We start from the raw sequence: 11418 nt of genomic DNA, 5'->3' as shown, positions 1-11418 counted from the left end.
CTTTCCTGTGTCTCTGTCAATTTCAGAGATGAAAAATGTCTATCAAAAGTGAATTGTTATTGATGCAAATCTTTCAGCTGTTCGCTCTGAAAGCATCTAATCCTAATTTTCAATTCTAGAAAAGTGAAAGCCAATTTTACAATTTGACAGTTTTATAAATTTTGTCGGTTTAAGGTACATTTCTAGATGCCTTTCGCATGCTAATTTCAGAATAAAAATAAACGAAGCATCTAAAATTTATCACAGCTGTAAACAGGTGGTGCGGTTGTACTTCACTGAAACTTAAACAAATTTGTTGAGGAAACATATCAGCACAAGCATATCAGGTGATAACAACGCAACTTTTCCACAGGGTCGAACCCTTGACGCCAGCAAGCCGAAGGGCCTTCATTGATCTTGACAGCTCTGCAAGGAAAATGCTATCTGGAGATCACATCTAGGGGTATAGCCAGATAATTCATCGATTAAGATGACCTTGGACGAAACCTGTTGAAATTGCATGTGGTTTTACAAAAAACTAGCCGAGTCCGTATCGATCCAATTGGCTGGGGAGGTTACTCACAAAGACTTACAAAAAAGCTATCCATGAGACGAATATTGTGAACAACTGACTTAAAGTTAATTACTTTTCCAAGGCGATAATTGAGACGGGGCTTGAGATAAATAACCGACCCATGTGCTGAATGGAGATAGCAGTGGGTATTCAAAAAAGCCTTTTTAAAATGTACTATAGTGCCTTGGGACTCATTTTTGTACACCCTGATCTCCTGACCGCTAATGGTGTGATACTAAAGGTCAATGCTTGTGCATTTAGGGTTCAAAATAGAGCAAAAAAACATCTACTACATAAATAATTTAATGATTAAATCAATAATCTTGATCATTATGTACAAGTGTATGTACAAGTCAAATATGCTTGTTTTTTATGCACAAAATCACTTAAATTTGATATTTTTGGTCTAAAAACACTTATTTTCTTGGGTCATTTTGTTCATCAAGAAAAAGCATCTTCATTTATGAATTTTTAGATATTTTTACTGAAAGCAAGACAAAAATACTAAGATTTTTTTTCTTGAAAATCGTTTTTTTGCAGTGTATACAAAAAATTAACAATTTAAGTGAATTTATGCTTAAAACAAGCAAAATTATCTGCCAATGGGGTGAGATTGGCATTTTTGGCATATTTTTCTTATAAACTTAATTGAAGCTAAATTTCCTCACCCCATTAGCAGATATTTTTGCTTGTTTTAAGCACAAAATTACTTAAATTGTTTATATTTTTGTCTAAAACCTAAACTTATTTTCTTATATCAATTTGGTCATCAAAAAAATACATCTTGATTTAAGAATTTTTGATATTTCTACTGAAAACAAGACAAAAATACTAAGTAAAAAAGTAATATTTGCAGTATTTAAAATGGTTCCAGGCTGTCATTGCACTGCAAAAAAATTATTTTCAAGAAAAAAATCTTAGTATTTTTGTCTTGTTTTCAGGTAAAATATTAAAAAATTCTTAAATTAAGATGTTTTTTTTCTTGATGAGCAAAATGATAAGAAAATAAGTCTAGTTTTTAGACCAAAAATATCTAATTTAAGTGATTTTGTGCATAAAACAAGCAAAAAAATCTGCCAATGGGGTAAGCAAAATTTTTCTTAAACACTAAACTCAAGAAAAAATTCAAGAAAAATGTGCTTACCCCACTGGCAGATTTTTTTTTGTTGCTTGTTTTATGCACAAAATCACTTGATATTTTTGTCTAAAAACTATAGACTTATTTTCTTGGGTCGTTTTGCTGATCAAGAAAAGGCATCTTAATTGAAGAATTTTTAGATATTTTTACTGAAAACAAGACAAAAATACTAAGAAAATATTTTCTTGAAAACATTTTTTGCAGTGTACACAGTCAGACCAAATGGTTTCACTAAAAAAAATGACTTTCTTACTTGGTATTTTTTCTTGTTTTCAGTAGAAATATCTTAAAAGTCTTAAAGGGGACAGAGAATGAAAAACCATTTTTACCTTGTCTTTGTTGAATTATGGTAGTCTACCCACATTCACGAACATACAAAAAGTGCTAGACATGCTAAATATCTCAGTCAGTTGAAATGTCAGCCAGATAACGGCCCAATTTGAAAAACTGATGCTTATGACATCACAGGCATCTAACTGCCCCTTCACTTTAAAATAATTGGCTACAAATTTTGAGTGGCAGCAAAGTCAGCCAATCAGTAATGAGATTGCAAGTTAAGCCAGTAGGGGGAGCCAAATAGGTGCAAAACCACTTGTTTAAAATCCCCCACCCTAATAGAGCTACTTGAGAGAGGTTTTTAGGAAGCTTCTAATGCATTACAGACCCAAACAAAAACTTTTTTGTCTACATGTCACATCACAGAACAAGGATAAATACCCCGTTCAATCATTCTATGTCACCTTTAAATTAAGATGATTTTGTATTGTCAAGTTATAGACAAAAAATTACAATTTAAGTGAATTTATGCTTAAAACACGCAAAATTATCTGTCAATGGGGTGAGAAAAAAAATCAGTTTTCTTTTTTTCTTAAAACCTTAATTCAAGCAAAAAAATTCACCCCAGTGGCAGATATTTCTGCTTGTGTTAAGCACAAAATTACATAAATTGTTTATTTTTTGTCTAAAACCTAATCTTATTTTCTTAGGTCATTTTGCTCATCAAGAAAATACATCTTGATTTAAGAATTTTTAATATTTCTGCTGAAAACAAGACAAAAATACTAAGAAAGTCATTTTTTGCGGTATTTAAAATGGTCCCAGGCTGTCACTGGGACAGTACCCTTTAAAAAGGCACTAATATGTAGTATAGATTTGCTACCAATATGTACCTCTGAGGTACTATTATGCACTTTTCAGGTGCAAAGGAGTACTTTTTATCTCCCACTTTGCAATATAGGCGAGGGGGATCAAGATAACATTGCCAATTTAGTGTGTTTGTACTTTTCTGTAGACACTAATGGTACTAACGTTGGGGTCAGGGGTTCGATTTTGTGTAGGTAGTACAGTATCACAGTGTAGCCTACTTGTTTTTTGTTAATTTCTTTAGCACCTAGGTAAAAAAAACACTATTGCATTGGCAAAGTTTAAGATTCAATTTATAGCACAGATGAAAGTTTACGAACTTAATATGGGTTGGAGAACCTATATGGCTATAATGTCCAATTGAATTGCTGCACAGATTGAAGATCAGCATATTTCTTGTCTCGCAGACACATTAATGTCCACCATAGACCTACAGTAGGTTGCGTATATTTCGCTTTGATGTGTATAAACATACTATCTGTAAGCGTTAATGATGGAGACTTAAGAAGCAGACGCTCTGGACGCTCATCTTGTTTTGTGACTGAACTGAGACGATATTTACTTTCCTGTGCTTCTGTCAAGCTTTCGATTTAATTTTCACAGACGATGACCTCTTTGACTGTCGATTGAAACATTTCTACTTGGAATCATTTCAATGGCAGATGCCGGGCTTGTGCCGGGCACATTGCTCTGATGACTATTTCAAGGGGTTGCATAAGGCACGAATCAAAGCCAAACCAAAAAGTGCCAGAAAGGACCGAATGCCAATAATCATGTACTACTTGGAAGGGACTAGTCAATTTGGTGTTAGGTTGGATTTTGTCAGACAGTAAGCATGGTAGGAAATTGCTTTTACACTTTTGCAATAACTTTATGGTATTTTTTTTTTAAATGGTTCAGTGGTTCAGACTGTGTGCTTTAAACTTACAGAGAGTGTGACCTTCAAACCTTTTCAGATCCTTTCAGAGCAACCTGAGGTGATCTACTGTGTAATGTCATGGGTACATCAAAAGAAACTCCAAAACTGAAAGCCACATGACCCAAAACTGCACCACCGGCAACCGTTTTTAACCGTTATCCTAAATCAGGCATTTGTGTGTGCTTGTGTACCGCGACCATTTCCCTGGCTGTTCAATCTGATCATGTTATCCTCAATTACAACTGCTTATCAGCGCAGTTTTGCCCCTTCACCAAACACGGAGCTTCAGACTCAGAGCGAAGACTGATAAACAAGGTGCTGTTTCACAACTCTTTGCCTTCAGAGGGCAATTTGTTATGCATCTCAAGCATTCAAGAGAGAATGAATACTTCATTGAAGCAAAGCCTGATGATCGGGGTGTGTTTTATTGTAAATGAAACAAGCGAAGCGCGTCAGCATACAAACTTGGCCATCTGTTGTTTATCTCAAGCGCAGCTTTTGGCAAACAACGGCTAACATCCACATGTGCTGCTCTGTTGCATCAGTTTCACTGCGCGCTAATGCGTCATGCACCAGTATGCATGAGAGGAGAAATGTGTTGAATTATAGTTTTCATTTCACTGAAGTGATATGGTTTAATAATATTGATTGTGTTGATTTGTAATGTAAGAATCCGAGAGTAATCGGGATAGGTTCCGATGTTCGGCTTAGATTATCGTGTAATGTGTGACGTTTACAAAACTCTTAATGTGCTCACAAGCAAATCGGGGCCGCCTCAATCAAATCAAATGTTTAGGATATTTAAGATTTTAAATCGGGATGATTACATCATTACTTTCACAATAGCCAATGAGAAAGGGAGGTGAGTGACAGACCTTCCCTGTGTCTCAGTTCGTTCCCTAGCTCCCGAGGTCGTGAATCAATATATCGTGTACATAGGTTGGGGCACTGGTAAGGACCCTAGCTTACTTGACATTGGGACACTTTTCACTTATTTTTCTGTCACATGGCTGCTTAAGCGCATTGTGATCACGGGCCGAGCACAAAATTTCCGGTAAGGGACCATCGATACTCAATGGTTTTTGCATTACATTGTGGGAATTTTTGGGGAACAAACATTCCAGTGCACTGGAAGGATTTTGCGAATGAGAGTGAGACAGCCCTTAAAATGGGAGGCTCTCTGATCAGTGCACTGACTAGTGAACAAGGGAGCTGATTGAGACACACCCCTTGTGACAGAAATAGCAACCACAAAAGGTGTGTTCGACTTCATGCGGCGCTGCGCAGACCGATCGGCGCCTGACTTGAAGCAGTGCATTCTGGTTAGTACTTTTGTCCGACTTCAGCTCGCACGTGACTGTGTCATATGGTTTTTAAGTACCGCGAGAGCGATTCGAGATCAGCCGCCTGAGTTAGCCAGCGCAGTTCGCGAAGAGGAGCTGCACGGGCTGTAATGACGACACAGCTGTTTCACCATTGGTCGGATTCACCACATGACAACAATCACGTGTGTTTCGTGCTGATTTTCACGCCCACAGTTCCACAAATGCTCACAAATCTGTATTTTTAAAACAGTTAAAGCTCTTTTCATGTAGTCGCGATGTTATATTGTGTCATCTTCATCAAAATAAAATGGAAATAGAAATGAAAAAACGTAGACCCCACTTCATTGGTATTTAAATAATTTATGCTTATGTTAAACTTTATTCCTGTAAAAACAGATGCTGTAAAAGCCTCCTCAGTTCCACTCATGCTCATACACGGACATTCAAAACAGTATAATTCACTTTTTATGTAGTTTACATCTTACAAATCATGTTTATTGCGATAAAGCAAGCAAACGGCACGTGATCAGCCATGCCTGACGTAAATGCTGCAAACTACGGAAAACACAGCGCGTCCGACTTCACCTCTCCGTTTTCAGCTCCTCCTCGCCTGCACACAGCTAATCTCGCCGATCGGTTACATCCAGCCACAGCCGATGTCGAACACACCTAACACAAGCTGCTGTACAGGTCCGAAAAACAGCAGAAACGGAGAAACGGCTTGTGGTGTGGAAACAACACAACTGCCTAAATAATGCGTAATTTATAGTCGCACGTAGGTTTTATCCTGTAGTTACGCTAGTAGGCTATATGTAACAACGTGTCCGTTCTATGCTGACCGCAAGCGTGGTCCGCTAGAACGCTTCCTGTCAGGTCAAAAAAAATGTCTGTTGCATTTTTTCATAAGCATTTTCGCTTGTGACAATAAGAACGAAGATGGGCCAAGTGGAGGGGTGATTTAACTCAAACTGGAACAAAAGTCACTGTCTATTTATCTCCATCACTCGTGGACTGCGTCCTAAATCGCATAGTACTGAATTAGATGAAGTACTCATCGACCATTAAAACAGTAGGTACTATAGCAGTGGTTATCAAACTGGTGAGCCATGAGATAGTGCCAGGGACCCCAGTTTAATGACATTTTATAAAAAAAACTAAGGGTGCTCCGATAAATGCCGATATACACTAATAATACGTGGTCGATAACTATTCTTATTCACAGCTATTGTGTACTACGGCTTTTGATCAGTAAGTCCTTATCGATCTGAAATCACTGTTAGTTTGAGTCGTTTATATAACATGCAATTGAAAAAGCAACACTCGTCAAACATAATCATATTCTTTATCATCCTGAAAATACCTGAAAAGGTTTGAAGAACAGCAATATATATCCTTAAGCCATTTCATGGAGCTGCGTGTCATAGCTGCGTGTGTATGGTTCTTCATCTGCAGCGCATATTGAGTTTTTGCACTCATCGTAATTCATTGAAAAGAATAGCAAGCAGAAATGGCCGAACGATCGGAGCATCCCTAAAATAAAACATTAAATTACCATTAATGCTATGTAATTAAACCTCAGCAAAATAAGGCTACTAACGAACGCCACTACGTTGTATAGTTTAATATTTTTTATTTAATTCAAATTTTAAGTTTTGGAAAGTTTTATGTCATAAATTTTCTTTGGGGGGCCACGAAGGCATGCACCGTACACAGGAGGACTGCACAACGATAAAAAGATTGGGAAACACTGCTATATAGACGGATGCATGTGCGGTCAAGCTTCTTCTTCTTTTGTGGGTTTTCTGGCCAAGCTTGCTTCTTCTTTAAATGACTCTGGGTACACACATGGATCGTACGTTAAATGCTCATTATAGTTCTGCGCAAGTCCTACGGCGTAGTCTCTTTGTTCATACTGTTGCCTCAAAAAAGTGATAACTGGACTGGACGAACCATGCTAACCGGCCAAACCTTGACCCCTTGGTGTCAGTCCTTAGATGCGGTATAACTAGTTTGTTATATATTCCAGACAGTATTGATCAATATATAATTAATCTTTAATATCAGTCTGAAATGAAAATCTGAATGGGATGAATCTGCTCGAATGAATTTGGTTGATGTCCCACAGAGCACATGGCCTCATTAACCAGACTGTGAAGAACCCCTGAAGCGCGAGCTGCTGCTGTCTCATGCTGGCCGGTGAGAGTCGTGTGAGTGAATAAGTATGATGTTAAAAGAAGTTTGTGGAGAGTACTGTGAAGAGTGCTTTATCTCAGAGGAGCAAGAGAAGGTTTGAGAATGAAAAGCACTCATGTGAGAACGAGGCGGTCTCCTTCCTTTTCCTTTCTAAAAATGAACCTTCTAACCTTCATGGATTTTGAAAGCTAGCCGGTTTAATTTAATTAATTTGCATCTATAATGAAACGAAAGGTCTTTGATCGTGTGAATATGATGGAAATAGCTCAGGGAGCTGATGTAGGAAAAAGCTGGTCTATAAAAAGAAGTTAAAGAAACAGTGCACCCCAAAAATTAAAATTGTGTCAATGAAAAAACAATTTTTATGTCAAGCCATAACTATGGTGCCATATTTGATTTGGGAGGTGAATGTAGACTTCAATTTATGTTCCTCACACAATATGGTTTCAGAAGGTCTACCTGCATACATATCTACTGCTAATGTACTTTTTTGAGCAGATTCAGTCCCCATTCACATTATGTCAGGATTTGAAAGTCATTTTTGCCAGGTCTGTAATCTCAGGACGTCAGAGCAACAGCAGTGCCATGGCTTTAGGATTTAAAGGAGCTGTCAGGATTAGAAATTTCTCCTTTTGTGATCCACAGAAGAAAGAAAGTCGTTTCGAAATGACACGAGGGTGAGTAAATAATGACAGATTTTGCCATTTTGCTTGCACTGTCACATCATTTTCTCTCTTTTTTGTTTGTTTGTACAGTTTACAGGCTCAATCTGTCTATTTGATAATAGTGCGGGTCAATTATTTTCCAAGTTTAGATTTCTATGCTGCATTTGTTCCATACAGCTTTGTGTTATAAAATCATACACTCACTGCAAAAATGTTACGGCGTCGTGTCAAAAACTTTTATTGCTTTCAGTCCTTGTATTTCATGCATTAACATTTATTTTCTCTTTTCACAGTTAATAGCTTTTGAACATACCGATGCGATCTTCTTTCAAGACCTCGATCGTCATTCAAACCTGTGCAAAATTATACCGAAGGTAAAATAAAGAGCCATGGAGCGTTAAAAGACTAAGAGCCGCGGTCTAAAGATGTACTTTACATTAACAGGGGTTTGAATGAGTTCAATACCAGAGAAAGAAAGTGCAGAGAAGATAAAAGACCTATTCCTTCCTGAGGTAAGATAAATGGAAGTTTTAAATGAGGAATCGCATGTCCCTGATTTTTTTTTTTAAGATAAAAGAGTTCATTGTAATAACAAAACATACTATACAAAACTTTTCCAGTGGATACAGTAAAAGCCATTTATTGAAAATAAGTACAGAACTTGCTGACGTGCGACAGATGAATACATTAATGCACAAAAATGCCAAACCACCCACATTTACGCATCAATGACGCCTACTGTATACAGTCACGGTGAAAGGCAGTAAAGGCAAAGCAGGATAGATAATGGTTTACCAGAGGAACTAATGTATTGTGTGAAAATTGAACACCAATGCATTAAAATCAGCCATACCCTTTAACACCTTTAAGACAGTGGTTCTCAAACCTTTTTGGCGTGTGCATGGCCCCCATTGTTTACGGTGCATCTCTTCATGGCCCGCAAAAGAAAATGTATTGCATAAAACATTCCAAAACTTAAAATTTGAATTAAACAAAACATTAAATTATGCAGTTATTTGGTGTCTCCAGAGTACATATGTGAGGTTTTAGCTCAAAATTTCATTTAGATAATTTATTACCGGTATGTTAAAATTGCCACTTTCTCGGTGTGAGTAAAAATGTGCCATTTTGGGGTGTGTCCTTTTAAATGCAAATGAGCTGATCTCTTCACTAAATCACAGTGTTGTGGTTGGATAGTGAAGATTCAGGGGCTGTATTATCCCCTTCTGACATCACAAGGGGAGCCAAATTTCAATTACCTATTTTTTCACATGCTTGCAGAGAATGGTTTACCAAAACTAAGTTACTGTGTTGATCTTTTGCACATTTTCTAGGTTGATAGAGGCAATGGGGGGCCAAATATAGCACGTAAACATGGAAAACCTCTGATTTATTTTATAAAATGACATTTAACCCCAGTTTGAGAACCACTGCTTTAAGATACATATACTGTAGGGTGAATAGAGTATAATAATATCTCTGTTTAATGTTTAAAGGGACAGTAGTTAAACACTACACAGTGCTATTTGACCGTATTTGTGGGTGGTAAGTGAATTAGACATTTTTGCATTGAAACTGTTTTTAATAGTTTTTATACACACTGCCACTGGTTGTAAAATCAGATGCCATAGGGTCCCACCCCGAAGTGAAATCAAAAGCTCCTTTCCACGGCAGGTTACCCAGCAAGCAATTCACCATCTAGGCTAACTATTGACCTGATATACAGTAGACCGGCTATGAGTAACCCACTTAAAATTAAATTTGGTTACATATAATTTTTGCCAAAATAACTTGCAAGATGTATGATATTTCATCATGTAAGCAAAGTCAATAGTGACTTCAAGGTGTTTGGTGTCTTTTATTTATTTATTTTATCTGATTTATTTTGGGGGTTATGGTTAGATGTCTTTTAAATTTTTACTGATAGCCCATTTATAAGCCTACACATCTGGGCTGTGTTTGGACGGCTATAAGACATCTCTTAAAGGGCCGCTAGGTGTTTTCATCAATATAAAAATAGTCTCTGCTATCCCCAGAATGTTTTTGTAAAGTTTCGCTCAAAATATACCATAGATCTTTCATTATACGATGTTGAACACGGCCATTTGTGGCTGCAATAAAAAACGCACTGTTTTTGTGTGTGTCTCTTTAAATGCAAAAACACCTTCTGTTCCCCTCCCCATATGCGAAGTAAGGTGTAGAGCACTTACACATGTGCTTTGGACTATATCTAAACGTGTGTCTCTGGCAAAAGGTTGAACTACGCGCTCATAAGGTGGAGTCTGCGAGCGGTGATTGGGGCATAATCAATGTGACATCACATTGATAGGGATCCCCAGAAACCTGTTTTATGTGACTGTTGCGGTTTAAAGGAGATTACACAAGATGAATTTCTGCACATACGCTGGCGACTCATTTTCTGCTAGAAACACATTTAAAAGTGCATTTTTCAAGTTAGAGGGACTTTAAACGCAAAATTGCTTATTGTGCATGATGCTCAGACAAATGCACCACACTTTTGCTCTATGCAAATCAACCCATGAATGACCTACTTACTTATATCTGTATTAAGCTGAGAAATGTAAAAAGTATTTTAATATTTATAAAAACTTTATTAAAAGAAAGACATGCTGAAGGGCTTTTCATCAGTCAGTGAATTATTCAAAATCACACACGAGATTCAAACAAATGTTTGTAGTTTGTGTCTGTTCTTTTGCATTTCTGCAGACATAGTTGGCTTTTCCGCCTTGTGCCATCATAACTGTGAGCATGAAGGAAATACATTTAAATGAATTTAGAGGATTGGAGGACATTTTTAAAGATCAAAACATATTACATCATAAGCACCTACTGTGAAGTAATTGCTTTGATGTGACTGTTTCACTTTAAACAAGATTGATTCCGTAATTGAAATAAAAAGGCCTTGTTCAGTCATCTGCACGAAGAAAACATATCAGTCTTTTCATCCCACACATTATTCATACAATGTTTACTTTAAATAATGTTGCACGACCTGAGCGTTCATGAAATTCAGACTAAAGTCTTATAAATCTTAATAATTGGATTAGAAGCATGGATTTTGCTCATTAATTTCATATTGATTTCAATCTTTGACAAGATCTTAGTCAGTATGTTATATTTTCACAGAATGTTCTTTACATTATTTTGAAAATAATAAATCACAAATGTATCAGTGATATCCACAATGAAAGAGTAGAGGAGTGAAGTGTCTTCAAACAAAGTAAAGAGATTTTTTTGTTGTATACTAATACTTTAATCATTACTAAGACCAGGAATTTGTTATAAAAAATAATAATTTTGTGTCACAATAAATAAGGAAATATTGGACTGTGATACACGATTCAAGCATTGAGGTCCATGATTGAGTTAAATTTACAGTAGCATATACCTATACAGTCCCAAAGCCTTGGTGTCTGAAACATATTTCTATAAAACGTTTTATAGACACTTGGTGCTATTAT

At 36.7% G+C, this 11418-nt stretch overlaps 1 protein-coding gene across 1 annotated transcript in view; it reads left to right on the top strand.

Moving 5' to 3' along the window:
- Positions 1-8426: 8426 nt before the first annotated feature.
- pot1 (protection of telomeres 1 homolog) overlaps positions 8427-11418 on the top strand; it is a 75328-nt gene continuing 72336 nt past the window's right edge. The window contains exon 1 of the mRNA XM_073868795.1: positions 8427-8448. The gene's annotated coding sequence lies outside the window, so the exon portion shown is untranslated. The remainder of the gene's footprint in view (positions 8449-11418) is intronic.

The sequence above is a fragment of the Misgurnus anguillicaudatus genome, chromosome 6, assembly GCF_027580225.2.
Source record: "Misgurnus anguillicaudatus chromosome 6, ASM2758022v2, whole genome shotgun sequence".
In the NCBI taxonomy this organism is placed as follows: Eukaryota; Metazoa; Chordata; class Actinopteri; order Cypriniformes; family Cobitidae; genus Misgurnus; species Misgurnus anguillicaudatus.
This window is presented reverse-complemented; position numbering and strand designations above follow the sequence as displayed.